Source organism: Theropithecus gelada, chromosome 17, assembly GCF_003255815.1.
Source record: "Theropithecus gelada isolate Dixy chromosome 17, Tgel_1.0, whole genome shotgun sequence".
Classification (NCBI taxonomy): domain Eukaryota; kingdom Metazoa; phylum Chordata; class Mammalia; order Primates; family Cercopithecidae; genus Theropithecus; species Theropithecus gelada.
In genome coordinates, this window is record NC_037685.1 from 78652265 (window position 1) to 78660016 (window position 7752).

General features: G+C 41.2%; 1 long non-coding RNA gene across 1 annotated transcript; it reads left to right on the forward strand.

Moving 5' to 3' along the window:
* Positions 1–3372: 3372 nt before the first annotated feature.
* LOC112611052 lies at positions 3373–4286 on the forward strand. Its single transcript, XR_003116532.1, has 2 exons — positions 3373–3853; positions 4172–4286. It is a non-coding gene; the product is annotated as an uncharacterized LOC112611052 (long non-coding RNA).
* The last annotated feature ends 3466 nt before the right edge of the window (positions 4287–7752 follow it).

The window sequence follows — 7752 nt, forward strand, 5'->3', positions numbered from 1 at the left end:
TTCACATAGATGTGTAGTGATATTCCATTGCCTTTTTTTTTTTTTTTTTTTTTTTTTTTTTTGAGACAAAGTCTCGCCCTGTCCCCCAGGCTAGAGTTCAGTGGCATGATCTCAACTCACTGCAACCTCCACCTCCCAGGTTCACGCCATTCTCCTGCCTCAGCCTCCCGAGTAGCTGGGACTACAGGCGCCCGCCACCACACCTGGCTAATTTTTTATATTTTTAGTGGAAACGGGGTTTCACCGTGTTAGCCAGGATGGTCTCGATCTACTGACCTCGTGATCCGCCCACCTCGGCCTCCCAAAGTGCTGGGATGACAGACATGAGTCACCGGGCCCAGCCTGCATTGTAATTTTAATTTGTATTTTTCTAATAGCTAATGATGATGAACACCTTTTTTCATTATTTCAACTTTTATTTTAGATTCAGGGGGTACAGATTTGTTATATGGGTATATTGCATGATTTTGAGGTTTAGGATACAAATGATCCCATCGCCCAGTACAGAATATATACCCAACAGCTAGTTTTTCAATTCTTCCCCCTTTCACCCCCTCCCTCCAGTAGTCTTCAGTGTCTATTATTGCCATGTTTTTTTTTGTTTTTTTTTTTTTTTGAGACGGAGTCTCGCTCTGTCGCCCAGGTTGGAGAGCAGTGGCGCAATCTCGACTCACTGCAAGTTCTGCCTCCAGGGTTAATGCCATTCTCCTGCCTCAGCCTCCTGAGTAGCTGAGACTACAGGCGCCCACCACCTCGCCTGGCTAATTTTTTTGTATTTTTAGTAGAGACGGGGTTTCACCGTGTTAGCCAGGATGGTCCCAATCTCCTGACCTCCTGATCCACCCGTCTCGGCCTCCTAAAGTGCTGGGATTACAGGAGTGAGCCACCGCGCCCGGCCTTCTTATTGCCATCTTTATGTCTATGAGTACCTAGTATTTAGCTCCCACTTTTAAATGAGAATATGTGATATTTGGTGTTCTATTCCTGCATAATTCACTTAGGATAATGGCCTCCAGCTCTATCCATGTTGTCGCAAAGGACACGATTTCATTATTTTTTATGGCTCTGTAGTACTTCATGGAATATATTACCATATTTTCTTTTTCCAATCCACGGTTGATGAGTACTTAGGTTGATTCTATTTCTTTGATATTGTGAGTAGTATTGTGATGAACATATGAGAACATGTGTCTTTTTTGTTAGGATGATTTATTTTCTTTTGGATATATACCCAGTAATGGGACTGCTGAGTCAAATGGTAGTTCTGTTTTAAGTTATTTGATTTATTTTCTTTTGGATATATACCCAGTAACGGGACTGCTGAGTCAAATGGTAGTTCTATTTTCAGTTCTTTGAGAAATCTCCAAACTGTTTTCCACAGTGGATGAACCAATTTACATTCCCACCAACAGTGTGTAAGTGTTCCCTTTTCTCTGTAGCCTTACTGCTGGCTCTCTCCTCAATCTGCTCTAGTCTAGGTTCCAACCATCATCCCAGGAAATGTCTCTTGTCAAGGCCACCAATGGCTCCCATAGCTACTTCACCACTCAGTAGAACTCATAATGGTGGCCACATCTTCCGTCTTGAACAATATTTCTCTCTTGGCTTCTCTGACTTCATGCTCTCCTGATATCGCTTCTACTTTTCCTTCTGCTCTTTCTTGAACTCCATTCCTACCCAAACTCTAAATGTTGAGGAATCTTAAGTCTCAACTTCAGGCACTTCTTTATTCTCTACCCTCTTTCCCTATAAAGTTTCAACAATTCTTTTGGAGCTAAATACAAGTATTAGGTTGTTGACTCTGAAACTTTTACTCTCACCACATTTCTCCTCTGAAATCCATAGGCAAATATCTAAATTTTTTTTTCTTTTTGAGACAAGTTTTGCTCTTATTGCCCAGGTTGGAGTGCAATGGCATGATCTCAGCTCACTACAACCTCTGCCTCCTAGGTTCAAGCGATTCTCCTGCCTCAGCCTCCCAAGTAGCTGGGATTACAGGCACCCACAACCACGCCTGTCTAATTTTTGTATTTTTAGTACAGACGGGGTTTCAACATGTTTGTCAGGATGGTGTCCAACTCCTGACCTCCAGTGGCCTCAGCTTCCCAAAGTATTGGGATTACAGGCATGAGCCACCACACCAGGGCGCAAATATCTAAATTTTTGCTTGACATCTTCACTTGGACATCTCACATACAACACAGATTAATATCCCCAAAGCAGAATTTATCATCTCTCTATTTCACCGTCTACCTCATCTTACTCTTCTAATTAGCCATTTGCCCAGGAAAATCATGGGAAGGTAAGAAGCAATAAAAGACAAAAGAAGTTTATGTGATAGAGATGGCATGCCCAAATGTTTATAAACTGTCCACACAGTCATTCAGGATTCAGGCACCTTCCATCCTGTGGTTCCTCCATCACCTTGGGTTTCAGAGTTCTTTGAATCCAGCCAAATATCCAGAGAAGAAAGAGTAGAAAATACACAAACATTTCTTAAAACCCTAGCCCAGAAGAGGAGTATATTATTCCACTCACACTCTGTTGGTGAAAACTAGTCATGTGACCCTGCCTTGATTCAAAGGCTTCTGGGAAGTGTAGTCTCACTGGGCAGATGCCCACTGTGTAAAGAGGAGCACAAATTTGTTTCAGACAGCTAGTGGTCTCTGCCATGGCCAGTTAAACCACAGAATGCAGGATTGTGGTTGATCTGAAGAGATTAAAAATCTGAGAAATTACCATTTTTTAAAAGAATTTTTTGTGGGAAGAAAGAAAAGAAAGAGAGGATAGAAATGGTAAATGAGATGTTGACGTATTACAATATATTTATGAGAGGATTTCTTATCCCGCACTTTCCCTAGTCAGCTTACCTGAAGTCCCTGAGTTAGGTAAGTGAGTAGTTATGAAGGGCAGAATTTATAACATCAATGAAAGAGTTACTTTGAGGCAAGTGGGACATAGGAAGATACCAGGTCACACCATACAGAAGTCCCCTACTCTGCCCAAACAAAGGTATTTTGGCTGTAGAAATTTTCCCTAAACTCAATCTAGTGGCACTGACCATCCAGGCCCCATCTGAATGCTCCCTGAATTCCTAACTACTCAGCCTTAACTCTCTGAACTCCTGTGGGCTGTATCTCTCTAGGACATGAAGACAACTGCTCCATGAGGCCACCATAGAAGATAAACTAAAAAATGGATTTCTACAAACTCCTGCCAACATTTTGAAATGGCTACCCAAACAAATATGTTCCGACAGTTGCAAGAAAAGGATAAATAATAGATTCAGAAAAAAATATTGTCAGCTAATTGTTCTGTGACACTCTCTTATGTTCCCCTAGGTGTCTGTTACAAATGAAGTTTTTACATTTTTGCATGAGTTCTTACAAACTGTTATATTTTCTGGAATGATAAGTGAGAATTATTTAGAAAAGACATGCTCAAAAAAACTAAACTGATAAAACAGTTTTTTTGAAGTTTATTTTTAAAAGCATACATGCTATGACTTTTTCCAGTTTGAATATGCAATTGTTTTCTGCCTATATTTCCCAGTGATTTACTCTAGGGTAAGGTAGTACACATTTGGTTCAGAAATCAGTTTTTATTTCTCCTATATCTTGTTTTATCAAAATTTTGCTGTGGCATTTCAATGTAAATTATAACACCATCATTTGAATATACGTAATTCAAAAGAACTCCTTGATGCAGTATAGTCTTAAGGGTTCTGCACACCTTTTAGAAACATCTTAGCCATCAGTTAGGTCCTGTATTAAACTGTTTAGTGCTCTGTTTTTAAGAAAACAAATGTTGAACCTCACACTTTTATGTGGTGACAGTATAATTTAATTAAAAGGTGTAAATGTGGCCGGGCGCGGTGGCTCAAGCCTGTAATCCCAGCACTTTGGGAGGCCGAGACGGGCGGATCACGAGGTCAGGAGATCGAGACCATCCTGGCTGACACGGTGAAACCCTGTCTCTACTAAAAAATACAAAAAACTAGCCGGGCGAGGTGGCGGGCGCCTGTAGTCCCCGCTACTCGGGAGGCTGAGGCAGGAGAATGGCGTAAACCCGGGAGGCGGAGCTTGCAGTGAGCCGAGATCTGGCCACTGCACTCCAGCCTGGGCGGCAGAGCGAGACTCCGTCTCAAAAAAAAAAAAAAAAAAAAAAAAAGGTGTAAATGTTTTCATCTCTTAGGCTTGCTCTCTCCTAAGGTCACCCAAGCAGTGGTTCGATTTTATACACATTACTACTAAAATAATACTGAAGTTGGATAAGGTTAAAAAAAATGAAGTTTTTAGTAAATGTAGTTTTCAGAGTAGCCTGACATCTCACCTTGGGATTTGGCAGCCTTGTCTAATGAGCTGCCAGAGAATGGGATGGCAGGCAATGAAGAATTGAGTGCTCTAAGCCTCCCTTCCTCTTCCTTCACTTTATGTTGTTATTACGCAGAAGTGGGTCATGAACATGAAGAGAACTTTATCCAAATGTGGTGATAGATCAGCTGACAAAGTATATTCCTGGCTCGGAGAAGGCAGAAAATCACAAGGTCATCACAGAGGGTACATAAAGGTCACAAACAATGACCGTATTAGCAATCACAAGCCATTATGCCTCTGAGAAGTTTGAATTTCCAGCAGAATCAGGGAATTTGGACACTGGTCGTACCACAATAGAAAACATGGGCTGGATGGGTGGGACATGGGGGTAGGTGGTATCATGTCAGGCAGAGAGCAGAGGAGTCCCCCATCCTGAAATGTAAGGGTCTAAATCTTCTTCAGTACGAAGTTTTGGGGATAATTCAGCTCTAATGAGACGCTCTGTGTCTGATAAGAATAAACAGCTATTGGCAGTTTTTCACAAGTCAAAGTGGCCGTGGGACATGTTCTCACCCACTTAGTTGCCACGAAGACTTCCAACTAGGTTACCATGGAGACAGCTTAGAAATCAAAGATACGACTTAAATTATTAAAACCTACTAATCTAAGGAGAAACCCTGATAATTTGAATAGTTTTCCATTGAGACTAGCAATACTTATCTTGGAGTAAAAGAGAAATTAACATTATTTTCTACATAGTTTATGAACTGTGACATCAGGTTTATCTCACCATATTCATTATTAGTCTAGATGCAGAAATTTAATGGTGCAGTAGCTTCCGTAGCTTCATCCTGTCAGTTTGTCAATTTATATATGTATGAGTTATAAGATATACTAGAGGATATAGTACAGAGTTGCACATAACAAATGTGTTAACTACCACGGCCCCGCCCCCAAATAATCAATGTTCTATTCTGGTACAGCGTCAGAAGATGGCATGCTAATAAGTCGTTGGCAGAAAGGCCTGCCACTTAATTAATATTCAGTACAGCTGATGTCTTGTTAATTAAATACTGTGATGACCATAGGACAGAGGTTTCTGCAGGGTAGGCCACCCTGTTCAAAGTTTATTCCACAGGGATTTAGGGAGCGTTCAGATGGGACCTGGATAGTCAGTGACACTAGAATGAGGTTAAGGAGAATTTCCACAGCCAAAACATCTGTGTTTAGGCCAAGTAGGAAACTTCTGTATGGTGTGACCTGGTATCTTCCCAAGTTCCACCTGCCTGAAAGTAACTCTTTCATTGATGTTATAAATTCTGTCCTTCCTAACTGCTCAGCCTAAAATCATAAGCTAAGAGTCATTGTCTTACTTTGACAGCAGGTTTAGAGACAACGTCTCCAAGGAATGGAAAAATGGAAACCCAAACCCAAAGAAGTCACTTTGGTTGTTGGCAGAGAAGATACAAGATCACCAAACAGGTATTGTGGGCCAAAGCAAACCCTCATAAGACTCAGCAAGCAATAATGGGGAAAAAGAGGTTCTCCTTTCAGAGAGAAAAGGCAGCAGAAATGGCTTGAAGTTTAAGGAATCCTTACCTCCCAAGCCTTCTCTCTTAAGAAGAGAATGAGAGTTTACACGCAGTGAAAATTATGTACATTTACTAAAATTGGAGGGAATCCATTCCTCTAGCATCCATTACTCCTCTGGCAGCCCCCTCCTCCTCTTCCTCTCTCTTTCCGCAGATCCCTCAATCTGCTTCTCATGTCTATCCACCAACTTCAACACATACAAACTCAGAAAAGAAGAAAATCCCTAGCAGTAGGAACTTCCAATATCCATTATGCATCTCTTCCTTCCATGGAGAACCCCATTTTTGTTTGGGAAGAAAATATGCGCAATAAAAAATCCTCACCTCCCCAGACTCTACTGCAGCTCAGAATGGCCATGGAACTCGGTGAGATAAGAGCAGAATAAAGATGCTCTTGTTTTCCTCATTAAAAAGGATAAGAACTGGTTGGCACAAACCTTCCACTTTTGCTCCTCCTCTTCCTTCCTGCTAGTATCCAGGCACAAAGCTGTAGAGAAAAGGTTAGAAGAACTTTGCTAGTTTCTTAAAAACAAGAGTGGGAAAACCATGTCCTAGGGATAGTAGTAGCAGGTTAAAAGGAACCTTGATCCTTGAAGTTTCCCTTGAGGAATGAGCCTGGACTGCCACCTTTAGACTAATAGTTATATGAGAACAATAAATCTCTTTTTGAAATAAGACATTAATCAGTTTTATGCCACTAAAGATGATCTTGTTTGATATACCATGGCTGCTACTGAACAATGAGGAGACAAATAATGAAATATGAGGGAATGACATGAGAATAAAAGCTTGAAAATAATGGGAGGAAGCATGGCTTCCGTATCAGTCAGAGCTCCACCAGAGAAAAAGAACCAATGGGAAATATGTATTAAGAGACTTACTGCAAGGAATTAGTGACTGTCAGGGTTGGCTAGGCAAAGCAAAATCTGCAGGGCAAATTGTGGAGAATGGTAGGCTGAAAACTCTCAGGCAAGAGCTGATTCTGCAGTCCACGAGCAAGTTGTGCCTGGTTACCATAATGCACAGCAAAGCCAAAGCAGTATTCATATAGTTTGAGATCTTCAGTATTGGCTAATTGATCATGGTAACCCTAGAACTGAAATATAAGGTAAGCCGACTAAAATCTTACTTGATTTGTATAGGAGGAAAGCTCTAGAGATAGTGAACAGAAGTCTTGGAAACTTGGATCACCAAAACGGAGTCACAGTCCCTCACTCAATCCCCAGCTTGAGCCAGTGGATAGGCCCAGATCTCCTTAAATAAAGAGGAGGCCAGATCCTTCTAAGAAGAAACCCTGCTATGCTTCCAAAAAAGTGCCTGTATACTATTAATCTTCTCAGCTGTCCCAAAATGTACCTGAAGCCATTTACTGGAATAATTGCACATTGAGGAAGGGGAAATAATCAGGCTTTCTAGGGGTTTACCAGACACTGACTCTAAACTGTCACCAATTCCTGGAAACCTAAGTGTCACTTCTCTATCACATCAGAACAAAAGAAGCTTGTGGAGGTCAGGTGAATGAGGATCAATGGAGTTTTGGCTCAGGTCTGTTATAGTGGGCCCAGTGAGTCTAAACACGATGTATGGTTTTTATACCATTTTAAGAAGGTGTAATTGGAATAGATAGGCTCACAAACTGGAAGAATATCCACATTGGTTCCCTGACCATGGAATAAGGCTTAGTACTGTAGGAAAGTCCAGCAGAAGCCACTAGAACTGTCTTTACCTAGGAAAATAGTAAACCAAAAGCAATACCATTCTTGTAGAAATTGCAAAGATTAGTGCCATTATCAAGGACTTGAAAGATGCAGGGGTGCTTATTCCCAACTCCTAACACATCCCTA